This window comes from Corvus brachyrhynchos, unplaced genomic scaffold (genome assembly GCF_000691975.1).
Source record: "Corvus brachyrhynchos isolate BGI_N302 unplaced genomic scaffold, ASM69197v1 scaffold175, whole genome shotgun sequence".
Lineage (NCBI taxonomy): Eukaryota > Metazoa > Chordata > Aves > Passeriformes > Corvidae > Corvus > Corvus brachyrhynchos.
This window is the reverse complement of record NW_008238448.1, coordinates 7974208-7987514: the sequence shown is the minus strand read 5'-3', so window position 1 is coordinate 7987514 and position 13307 is coordinate 7974208. Positions and strand designations below refer to the sequence as shown.

Below are 13307 nucleotides of genomic sequence, written 5' to 3'. Positions count from 1 at the left end.
AACAACAGTGTTAAGTTAAAAACTTCAATTATTCAAAAGAGTCCAGTTGTCCAGCAGTTAGTCTGGGATTTCCCAGACTAGACTGAGCAGAGATAACACAGGAATCATGCCTTTAATAGTAACTTTTCTCCTACAGTGCTTTAAACATCTAATGCATGCACTTTACATGTATTAGCATAGTTATACCCACTTTACAGGCAGGTTAAGTCCAGCACATAGAAATGAAGCACCTGTCTCATCACTACTCTGTCCTTGGACTAACAGTAAAGAGAACCTGTATACCCTATATTTCAATCTGATACTTTACTAATCCAGACTTCATCTGATTGTAGTATTATCAGATGCTCAGTTTCACACAATCATTTATACCAGAGGATTCAAAATCAAATCTAAAGTCATTATATACAAGTGATACCAAAAAACTCAATTTTATCCTGATGAGAGTAATAGCTGAAAACAGGAGCCATCCAGTCCGATGTGTCTCAATCTCACAAAATGCATGAAATAATCAGAAATCCACCCTTAGGTCTGCTGCTACATTAACTTAATCAAAGAAGGATACAGATATCTCTGGTACTGACAAGACCTAAGAACATTGAAATCCAAGACTGCAGAATTAAAAAGTAAACAATAATTCATGAACTTAATAAAAATGAAAGTGTTGAAAGCTGAAAGAACATGGCTATGAGTACATAGAATGATAAGCAGCATTTAAAAGAGAAAAGTTAAGGCCTTTGTTACCGCAGCATTAAACAAGGGCAGCACAATATTAGTTATGCAATTATATGTTCCCAAATATTTTCAAGAAGTTTTAAAATAATTTTAGCAAACAATGAAACATAAAGTACCTGTATATTGTAAGTTGTGATCAACTGGCAAATTATAAAATATTATTTTTTATAGTTTTGTTTTGAAGAAAAATCTAATAACCACTAATTTTGGAAAATATTACTTGGTTAATTCAAAGTCATGCAACTTTCTATTAGTTATTTCATGCTGCATATTTCCCACTCATCCTTCTCTAGTTTTGCTATTAATCTAATATCAAACTGGTCTTTAACAATTTGTGTATTTTGTAAGACTGATAAACCCCATTTCAGAGCTTGCATAACTAAAAGCCTAGGAATAACTTCTGCTGTGGAGTACATTATCATTTCCATATCCTTTAACTCTGACTCTCTGAAAGTCACATCAAAATATCTTAAGTTAAAGGCTTCAGAATATGACTTTCACAATTACAAATAACACCGCTTATTACACACAAAGTGCTTACTAAACACAAAGTGTTACCACATTCAGGTGTTCCTATTTTCCTTTCCATGCCTTCCTAAATTAATCACCTCCCTTAAAAGTTCCACATAAACTCTATTTGTTGTTGGTCACCTCCAGCAAAGAGTCAAACGTTTGCCCTTTCTTTGTGTGTTTCCTTTGATAGCTTTTGTGTGATCTTTAAATAGCACTGACCTATCAAGAAAGTGTTTCAGTCACAGTGGCAGCAGTGCTTCTAATTTGTCAACATTAAAAAAAGCAGCTATTTGTGCTTATAAAACAAAATAGTTGTTTCCGGATAAAGCTATTCATTAGAACAGTTTTGAACTTCAGTCTGTTTTACAGCATTCTCCAATTTCCTTGAATCTTACACAGATAACTGTGGGGCCAGTCTCTGACTCACATTTCAGTTAAAAATGTACTTCTTAGCTGAAGAAAAGTATACTTATAAACCTGAAGCAAAGTTAGGAATATTTTTGATTGGATTACACTAAGTTCATTATTTTCAAGATATTTGGAGCTTTACAAAAATACCATTTGTCAGACTCCATACTTATCTAATTTGTGGCCTGGAGAGATAAGGTAGTTGAGGTGCTACTCCTTCAGTATTGTTGGACTTCTTGTCAGTAAAGCTATATTCTTGTTTTCCTCATCAAAAAGAGCATAATAGATTTGCTTTTAAATTGTTCAGTGGTATCACTTGGTTTTGCAAAAAAAAAAAAAAAAATTCAGAAGTTCATGAAGTAGACACTGTGCAAGTTATGTAGAGTTAATCAAAAGCAAACCTTCTGAAGAGGCCCATGAAGCTTAAGACCTGAATTTGGAAAGAACTGAAAGTACCTGCCTCCCATTGCATTATACAGGCAGAGAACTATCTTCTCTATGGTAATACTTTTAATACTTGATGAAGAAGATTTACAAATCCTTTCATTCACCTGTCCCACAGGCTCTTCCAAATCTCTGTACTTCGACAGCATATATTCTGCATAACATCATACGACACACTTCAAGGGTATCTCTTAGCAAGAGCAAAATGCTTACTCTGACAGCTTTCAAAAAACTGGAGAATATTACTTTAGGAAGAAATCAAGATAGTTGTGTCTCTCTTGCTGAGATTGTTCAAGAAATGACAATTTTTCCTATAAGTGCTAGTTGGTTTCTTCTCTTACTCAACACTTTAAATCAAAACTCTGGTACCCTGTAATCATTTCTACAATAGCCAGTTACGACATCACAAATGTGTAACTATTTAGTGAACAATATAGGTGTCTATTTGAGCTCCTGTAGTTCTAGGCTCACTCTAATGTTTCTGGTAATTACAAAAAATAAATAGTCAGAAAGCCAGTTCCTCTGTCACAGGGCAGCTCCACCCATGATCTTTGCCTTTTGTGCTTCCAGTTGGAGGAGAATGGCAGAAGTGAGCAGTGGCATGGTTTTAGTGAGACTACTAAATTGTAAAATACCATTCCCAAACCATGACAAGTTAGTATTTTAATTTTTAATCAAGAAAAAAGTAAAATATATAATAAGGCAAACACCACACAAAATCAAAAGCTGACATGTCACGAAAAAAAAAAACCCACTGAACTTTCAACCTGCATCCAGGGTCTTTTTCCCTTCAACACCAGTCCTGTGCAGCACTAGGGTCATCTGACCAGTGTAAGAAATATGAAGTTTTGCTTGGTTACCACTACAATTTTTGTTTATAGATACGGGATGTTTATCAGAGCATGATTCTTACCGGCGAATATTTACTTGGGATTTTATCAAAATATAACCAGATTTCATCCAAAATTGTGCTGGAATAGTCACCTTATGTTCCAAACAAAACCAACAGCAGTGCAATTGCCTTATAGTAATTACTTTTTCCAACACTAAACCTAAAAGCAAGCTGTTCATATCAAATCCATCCATTATGCCCTGGAAAAAAAATGCTCGAGCTGTTACCCCAGAGTCTGTGTAATAAAGGTCATCTGCATCTCAGAAACACTAACCAATAGTTGAAAAAATGATGGTGAGACGTATTAAGATTTAGAGAATAATGTTTCAAAATAGATTGCAGGGCTTGGATTATGCCTGATAGTTCTAGCAGCTTTCAGAAACTGATTCGTAATACCACAACATTTTCACTGCACAGGAGCTGAAAATGAACAGGTTGTCCTGTTCTCCATTTTGGCTCATGGAGGAATTTTTGCTGGTGAGAATGTTGAACCTAAACCATTGTTTTGATTGATTTAATGCTAGAAAGAGGAGCATCCTTTACTAAATTATTCCTCTTTGCCTCATAACTTTCAGCTGTGCACTGGAACCCCAACCTGTTCCCTTATATCATCATTTGGCTGAAGCAAAATACAACATTAGTTTTTTCTGCATATTTTTTACAACATGTGGGTTTGCAGAACACAGCTGCAACAAGGTGTTTGCAAAAGCACCAAACATACTGCTTTTACTGCACCTACTGTCTCCTTAATTGTCCTAGATTAAGGTCTGATGTAGAAAAAACACCAAGATGTTGATGACGTCTGGGCAAGGCATATCATTGTGTGCCTAGGCAGCTCTTAGAATATTCTATGAGGTATATTGAATCCAGAGAATCTAGTGTCAGGGAATCACATATCCCAAAAAAATCCAAGTCCCAATAACCACACTGCTTCTGAATGTTTTTCTGAAAACTTCCACTGTCTGTTTTGCACTGTTCATATGCTTATGTGAAAGCCTTAAACCTATACTATTCTTAAGCCTTGGATCTGTTACAGTAAGCTGTATACCGCACACACCCCATAAGTTCCTTAGCAACATGAAGAGAAGGAGCACTACAAACACATTCTGAAAAGAAACTGACTGAAAGCCTTTGAGGCCCAGTAGGCAAACTATTAAAGCCAGCTTTGTTACGTATTACATGCTGCACAATACAAAACCCTTCATATAAACCTGCCAGTCAAGCATACCCACCTCATTTACCGCAGCTGTCACCATAGATCATAGTTTTTTGGGGGATATTCTTCTGCCCCCTTAAGAAAAAACACACAGTAACCTTGGGCTAGGTTTAAATCACTTTGTCTATCAATCTCCCTTTTCAGTGACTACTTTTATCCTAAATCCATTTTTCATATTACCAGCTTAACAGAAGTGAAGACTGTACAGAGCATGAAACTGTCACCCCTCCAAAGAAAAGCCAGAGGTGTATCCATGATGTGCAAAGTTGAAGAGCCCAGCACACATCCATAGCAGCTGCACTGGGTGCCAAACCTTCTATTCACCAAAACAGTTAAACTCTTCCAAAATGGAAATAATTCTGTTTTCTTAATTTATGTGAAGTTTAATTTGAAATTTAGTGAAATTTCAGAACTTAGAGTATCAGCAGTACACAAAAAAATGCAACAGCAAATAAATGGATTCAAGTGCGTTTGATTTCAAAGCAGAAAGACTTTCACAACAATACAGAACTTAGAGAAGAACCTTACTTTAGAACTCTGCAAGCCTATTTTTTGTTAATATTGATTCTTCTTGGACAGAATTCACAGGGTTGAAAGGCATATTTGCAACCTTTTCTACAGTATGGCTCTGTTTGCTTAAGTGCCATAAGAAGAATCCATCTGCAGTCTTAGTATTTAACTGTAAGTGGATGGTATTTATTCAGCTAGTACATTTTTTCTGACATTTATATTACCTCAAAGGATAACACTGCCTTTGGAAATTCTATTTCAGATTGAGCTAATTGAACTTCTGAAGGCATGGTAATCATGTCATGAATCAGCAGCACTGCTAACAACTTTGAAGAGGTGACGTATCATAGAAATTGATTTTTTTTTTCAGCCTTGGTGAAAAGGAATCAAGTTATATAAGAAAATAAATTAACTTTAAGTGAACCAAACTGCTAGAGGTATAACCTCTAAGTGCCCCACTCCCACAATGTATGTACGCACATACACTTTGAAGATGGCTTGTCTTTATGAAAAGAAGTAAAGCTATTCTAAATATAGGCTTACTGCTTTTATGGAGTATCTCAGGCTTACAGTCAGCCTATCAGAAGAATTAAATATATCAATGTATACATTATATACTCATGGTGAATAATTTACTCTGAAGTAATTATTAGCTCTGGATGTTCTCTGCTGGAAAAAAAAAGCTGGGGAATTTAAACCAAATTACTTGTAATTGATGAGGTTTCTTATTTAGAGATCATTAACCTAAATCCAGATAATGTGAAACAAAAACAAAAACTAAATTCAGTTTTCTATCTAAAAGGAAGTAGTATTCTCAGAGAGGAACCATGAAGATGCAACAGATCTTCTTCTATAGATAATACAAGCTGTGTCTCAACTGCCTCTAAAAAAATCCACAGTGCATAAAGAAAGGTTCTTATGCTGTATAACACTATTAATGGGAATTTTCTAAAGAGGTCCACACACTAAGAAAAAGCTGAGAATAACTAATCTAGAGTAACAACTGTCTGCTGGATTTTCATACGAGATTTTGGCAGGCAGGAAGAACATTAAGCACTGCAACAGCCCAAAATCTCTCAGCCTTGTGGAGAGGGCATGGGGAAGAGCTGCTGGAAGATGTTAAAACATTAAGCACTGCAACAGCCCAAAATCTCTCAGCGTTGTGGAGAGGGAACATGGGCAGGGGAAGAGCTGCTGGAAGATGTTAAAAGAAAAAAAAATTTGAAAGGACACCTGTTCTGAAGATTGGATTTGTGCTTTCAATAAAATATCTGTCTATTCTAAATTGACTTTGTCTTGAAGTAGAAGTTGAAGAATAGGCCTCTTCAGAATTTCCAAATCCCTTCAAACAGTTTTGCTTGCTTTTTACCTGCTCCAACAATATTTTGGTTGCTCATGGCATACTGGAACAGTTTCAATAAAAGAATGGCAAGTGCCTCCAAACAAATTAGCAAAAGCCTCCAACTCCAACATTCACCTACGTGGAAAAAATAGGGTAAAATCCCTCACACAAGGGAAAAAGACAAGAGATCTCAGACTAACATACCAAAAAATAGGGTAAAATCCCTCACACAAGGGAAAGACAAGAGATCTCAGACTAACATACTTCTGCAAAATGGAGCTACAATATTGAGCAAAAGGAATTCAAGCACATGCCTGTGGTGTATCAAAGAAGAGGCTTATTGAATGTAGCCTCTCTCAGTAAACCCTTGAAGGGCCCTTTTGTGAGGATCTGGAGCAGGATTGAGCACAAAACATGTGCCTGGTCATCTAACTGGGATACAATGGAAGCAAAATTTCTGTACATGCCTAGATGCCCAGAACTTCAGCTGAAGGCAAGTTTGGCAGCACCATGTCAGGAATTTCAGTTGGGAACTCCATTCCATAGCTGAGACCCAAGGGCTTTTGAGGCTCTGGATCTAAGAAAACATGCTGTTTCACTGCATATTAACAAAGATTAAACTCTCCATGGCATACAGCAATAATACGTTAAATCACATGTTCTACCTTTACTACAAGAAAAAATTACTTTGAAACTATTTGAGATCAAATACAAATGTCTGCTGGGGGTAAGTCCTGATTCCTAACACTTCAGGGAGAACTAGCCAAAGCACAAGTAATTATAAATTAAAATTCTTATTTTATGGCTCAGCCAGGTATATGAATCCATCTTCCACACTGTCTAGAAAGGCAAACATTACTAGAAATGATGTGTTTTCATCAAAAATTGACATTTTGTGTAAAAAGAATCTGAACGTTATATCATCAGGGAAAACCCAGTGGAAAATAAATGAAAAATCTGAAAGCAATTACTACATAAACAACAAAAAGAAACTTTAAAATGTACCACAGTTTGAGAAGATAAATTAACATTATATCCTGTTTACCAACATGCAAACCAATGCTCAATTACTTCTAATAATTCACAATTAAATAACAAGTATGACCTTTTCTGAAACAAAGAGTTAATTTAAGTTGACTAAAAGATGAAAAATCAGTATGCTCTCACCACACAGGGTCATCACTCAGCAATTAACAGGCTTCTGGGGAGATAGACTCACAAGTTTAAATACAGGCTATTTCCTAGTTTTCACTGAAGCATAAGCTAAGAAAACAATACTATCAAAGATCTCTGCCCACATTTCTCACTGTTCAAGTTAATCTCCACAATAATAGCTAACAGTCCTTTTGAAAGTGAATATCATTTAAGGGTGTATGCAGTGATTCTGATACTTTCTTTTAAAACAATCTACAATCAATACTATTCCACTTCAAAAGGACATTAAAAAGTATGCATGCTAGTTTTGCACAATACAATCCTTGTGACCAGATCACATACGATGTCCTGCAGAGGATGAAGGTGGAAAACTATTTAATAAGGCCAGAGGACGGAAGGGGATGGATCCTTGGTTTTCTCCTTCCTAATGGTAGAGGAGGCTTAGTTTTCTGGAGCAACTTCTGCTGAGCAGCTCAATCACTTTCTGGGTAGGGATTGATGTTTAACAACGTAAAAGATTCTATTGTGACATCCTCTGTTGCATGCAGCTAAAGTCTGTTTCAAACTCTGCCACTCCACAATTTCCTGGAGTGAGAAATTTGAGAATTTCTACATTCTGCATGAAAAAGTATCTATTTTATACTGACATCCTAGTGGTTTCAGGGACTGCCCCTTAATTCCAGAACTGTGGAATTTTGTGAGTAACATTTCTGCTTGTCATCACTTTCCTCCTCAGCTATCACTTCTATTAATTTTTAGAACTTGATCATATATATTTTTAAGCCTTTTCCTACCAAAATGGAATCACCCTCATATAGGTTAGTATTCCACCTCTACTGCATAGTTCAAGATGAAGTAACTTTATCATACTTTTTTTTTTATCCCCAAGACTTGAAAACTTCATGAATTTCTGAAACACCAGAAGGTTATATTTTAAGCAGTAAACCAGGGATTGTTAAACTCTTGCCACTTTAATGATGTTGTGAGCTTTATCATTCCAGCCATGTTACAAAATCTGCCAGTAGAACAGACATATCATGTGACATTACATTCTGCATGTGCCTAACGAGCAAAGGTGATTCTTCTCCCTCTACACAGAGAAGAAAATATATTTCTTTCTAACAGATGCTCTAATGAAAGATATCATATGTTATTAAATTTCCAGTTTAAAATGTAGTTGAACTTGCTTTAAAATAAGTGTGACAGCAATATTCACTCAAATCACCTGAGACCACTTCTTCCTTGAAGTAAAATACAGAAGTGCTTACAGCCTTGTTATGCACACTGGTTCTGTATGCATCATGAATGCAACATCTACAGAATTAGGTATTTCAATTACTTTAGGGGATTGAGAGAATATAGCAGTTAGATGATAGAGAAATATCTTCTTTACATAGTCTTTAAATAGACTTTTAGATATCACATATGTTCATCTGAAGGAGTTTAGGTCTTTCTGTTTATTCCATACCATAAAAGTAACTATCTCCCCTCAGAATGAATTTTAGTATAAACTAAATTATGTCAGAACAAGTGTTTGAGAAGAGTAGCACTAACAGCCTGCCTATTCAGCATGCAGCATATGAATTTACTGCACATTCAGCATAACAATGAAGGACTGATACATTTTCCTAAAAGAATAAAAGTTGCCAAACACACACTCATAAACTGTCCTTAAGACCTGCAATTTTTCTTAAAGTTTGTGAACAAAGAAAGCCTAAAGCTGCCAAGTAAGGCTGAAAAGGGGATGCCAAAGCAAGAGGTGGGCTGCAAAAAAAATTCGTTTTATAGATGTTGGGTTAAGGCTCAGATGAAGGCATAGAATTAATGTTGAGAAAACAACACACCCTAGAGATACACCTAGTGTAAATAAGGATAAAAGGCCTGCCAAAAAGGAAGGCAAAAAAAAGAAATTTCCCCTGAAACCTTTCTCTATGGGTCATGGCTGTTGGTTCAGGGTAAAGACTTATCTGACCATCTAGCTAGGGCTGGCAGGGAGAGGTTGCCAAAGAGATCCCAGAGCTACAGTATGCATAGGGCCAGGAAAAGGCTGCCAAAGGGGACTGCCAAAGGAAATTTCCCCTTACAGCTCCTTCCTCTGGGCAATGCCTGTTGGTACCCAGTTAAGGTTCCACTAAGGGCACTGGCTGTGAGACAGGTAAGGCCTAAGATCTACAAATAATACTTACACCACTATTGTCCCAAATTTTGTTGCTCATTTTCCAGTAAGCTGTACACTAGTAGGTACTTCTGAAAGAGAATGGTCTTACCGTCATAAAGTGGTTCTATAACCTATGGCACTAATCTCTGTTCTGGAAGAATTCACAAGATTTTTGTGTTTCCTTCACTCTGTAGTACCACCTCATTTTTGATAAAAGACCCTTACACATGAAAATACTAAGTCCATTCACAGTTACATACCTGAGGGATGAATAACCTTGGAGCCACTCTCCCCCATGTAACCACATTGTTCGCAATCCTACGGGGTTTTTTTTTTATTCCTAGAGAATTTTTATTTGGCCATGACCTAAGTGCAGAAGGAAAAAAAAGTCCAATGAATCTGAATCAGCTGCCAATTATATACATATATATATAAATATCCCAAAGACCCTGATTTTTTTAAAAGAGACTTACAGTTCTATTTTTCCTTCCTTTACATCTCTGTAGACCAGGAATAATTCCCAGAGAATGTGGAACCCAAATCAGGCTGAAAATAAAAGAAGCTACTATTATGTTCAGATCAAGGCTAAAGCACAGAGGATAAATGAGATGAGGAAAGCAGTGCCCTGCCAGCTGGAATTTTACCCAACATGTACAGAGGGTAGCAACCTCCTACTTGTTCATTCTTCTACCTTGTACAAGCAATTAGATTTCAAAAAAGGAATTGTAATTAGACTCATAATCAACATAAATTCTCTCCACAGAGATTTTGATTGATCAGAGAAGACCAGTGAAGCCAGTAAAATCTCACTTATTGCCTGTAACACAGATGTCAACACATGAAAAAGGCTAGGTAGTTCATATTTCTCATTTTCTACCAGACTTTCTGTTAATTATTAAAAATAATTCTGACATCTCTAAATGCTTAAGGAAACGCTGCTTCTGGTGGATCAGAATATTTACAGCACATCTGCACATATAGGCCTAGGCTGTAGACTTGGAAGGTAAATTTCTCGTAATGTATGGCTATCTATATAAGACCAATAGCTTTCCTACACCTGCCTGCCTGAGTACACAGGCTTTTTTGTTTTAGATCATTATGTAGAATTCTGCAAGTCCTAATTTAGAATTCACAGAAAAAACATATGGAAATGTTTTGTCCATCAACCCCCTCTCAATAAATTACAATAACAACTGTACACATCATTCATATTTACGCGGTCTCAGTTTGAGAGTTTATCAGCCTTTTAAACATTTGTTATAAACAGACATTTCTAGTTTCTCCTGGCAGAAAGCTTTATTTTCATTTAAAGCTCTTTCAGCAATTCAGGAAGGATAAAATAACCCTGTACTCAGGGTTAATGGCAACCATAAAGGTTCTTTACCAGAGTGCTACTGAAAAATTACAGCAAATAATCTTCATGAAAATAACCTTGTTCATGTTGTGAGCTATTACATATTGTCCTTTCTTCCAGGATAAAAAACATACTAAAATATTAAACTGAATCATGACCCAGAATAAGGTCACATTCTCACAGTAAATAATGTGGGAAGGAGGAGTTGCAGTGAAATACGCAACAAAATTCTCATTAAAAGAACAGTACTCACTGACTCAATGAAAAAATTAAAAAATATATTTTTATAAAAATTGATTATTCAAAGTAAATGATAGATTCATAGGTTAGCATAGTTTCAATTCCTCAGAAAAAGAAGCAAACAAACAACCTGTATTCATGACCTAGCTGAACTTTCTTACTAATCAGAACAAAATTTTCATTACAATCATGCCTGCTTACATTTCTGTACTTTGTTAATTTGTCTCATAAGCCCTCACAGGAGTTTAATTTTGGTTTTTAGTAAAGAAGGGTCTGATTTTGCATAAAGGACTTGGATTTGGGTCATTTAAACCATATCTGGATTAAATTTCTTCATTGTAAGATATATAAGCAGGAAGCATGTCTCATGTATTTCAAAGTCATCTATTTTTAAGGTGACCAACTCCTCCATTCTTCTTGACAGAGATCCTTCCTTTTTACATTCATCCCTATTCCTATGACTCTCTCTGCTCAAGTTTGCCAGTTTTCTTCCTTTGAAGAAAAGCTTTTCTATGGGCTCTGTGTGGTTGTTTCTGTTATAGGAAGGGATGGTTAGCTTCGTAGAAGTAATGGTCCTGCATACCTGGACACTGCACTAGAGATCTGGACTGAGGGAACAGCCATTCAGCTCTTCATTTACCAATAAAAGAACTTGTATGCACTTACTTTATGGTTGGCAAGGTAACAAGTACTCTGGGTCCATCTCAACAAATCTTTTTAAGAGCAGTGGCAAAACCAATTCAGAGACTAGCCTTGCTACTTGTTCAATTTCCTTCTCCATGTTTCCCTGGAAAAAGATTCATAATGAGAAAAACAGTATTTTGAGAAAAGACAGTGGCAGCATAGCAGAGGGAATAGACCTAAAAAAGTGCCAGTGGTAACATCAGTTAAGTATTTGGAGGGTTTTGTTTTGTTTTATTTTGTTTTATAGTTGCTTCTTTCACGAGAAAGAATAAAAGTCAGTGTACGCATTTGTGGTTTTCAATGTTACAGATGATTTCTGCTCCATAATCCAATGTACAAATATGTAAGATATTTTGCATTCCTGGTATCTCTTGCTAATAGTTGACTGACAGAACATTTTCTTCTATTTCCCTAACAATGTAATTGTAAGCTTTGAATTGGGCTGCAAGTTGGCAAAAAACAGCATGGGGTGGGGGGAAATGGGTACTAAGATGACAGACAACTAGCACTATTTCTTCCTGGTTCATTTCAGGTACCTTTGATCAATTATTTAAAAGGCCAGAATAAAATAATTATCTGAATCTGAGAACAATTTTGTATGACTTGAATTACCTTTTCACAGCTTATTTTTTAACAGCTTATTTTCTCCACGAGTTAAAATCAATCCTTAAGGCTGCACAAGTGTTTCTTATTAATGATGGATCATTAGACATAACTCTCCAAAGTAAGTTATAACTTTAGTCCTAACAAATTTGAAGAACTTCCAATACAGTCTTACATTTTAACATCCATGTGACAGAGGATTAAGCAAACCATAATCATCTTTTTCCTTGTTCAAATACATTCTTTTTTAAAAAAAAATAGAGGCTCTCAATTTTTCAACCTCTACCCCCAATTTTTTTTACACTAAACAAATTAATTTCAAACACCACATAAGTCACTCATTCTCATTCTTTAAATCTTGAAGAGTGAACCAAATAAAAACAATTAATAAAAATAAGGGTGGCACGATGAACCTCTGACTACATGCCCAGACAGGTTGGTAACTGAAAACCCCTGTTGCCTTTGTAATTTATCTGGCTTTGTCTGTGTTCACAACTATCTTTTTGGGGTTTTTTTCTGTATTAGCTATAGAATTCATTGCAGTTTTGAAATGGACAAACAAAATTAAAAACTTACTAAATATGTTAAAGCTAAAATTGGCAAGACACACATAAAAAATGGAAGTGAAGTTACAGCTGTGAAAATGTGTTCTTAGGCATATCCCCCACAGGCAGCATTTCAGTGTCTTTAGGATATATCAGGCACAGTAATAGCACTACCACCAGCCTGTAATTCCTGTGCTCTTCAGTTATTTCATTTAACCACACAATGAGCAACAGAATAACTCACTAACCTAGAACGTGTCTGCAAGACTCTGCAAACTCCTCTGTTCAAAAAGGTGATGCCATGATGATTTTTTGCCCTTTTTTATATATACCTTTTATATATACTCTTTAATATAGCTTTTATGTATCCCCAGTGCTTTTAGCATGCATACTTGTAATTCCTTAAGTCTGATAACTTAGCTTAGACCCAATATTCCGTAAAGCAAGGAGACCAAACATCCTGGAGGCCTCACAGTTGGAGGCCAGAAAGCCCTAAGCTATCCTGAGAAAC

The 13307-nt window shown here is 36.0% G+C and overlaps 1 long non-coding RNA gene across 2 annotated transcripts in view; it reads right to left on the bottom strand.

Moving 5' to 3' along the window:
- The window catches only part of LOC108447311, a 152355-nt gene extending 140205 nt beyond the window's left edge, over positions 1-12150 (bottom strand). The window contains exons 1-3 of one of the 2 annotated variants that reach the window (XR_001862801.1): positions 11631-12150; positions 9844-9916; positions 9631-9736 (exon numbers count right to left, since the gene is read on the bottom strand). This is a non-coding gene — a long non-coding RNA (uncharacterized LOC108447311). The remainder of the gene's footprint in view (positions 1-9630; positions 9737-9843; positions 9917-11630) is intronic. The other variant, XR_001862802.1, reaches the window with a different exon arrangement.
- Positions 12151-13307: the final 1157 nt, after the last annotated feature.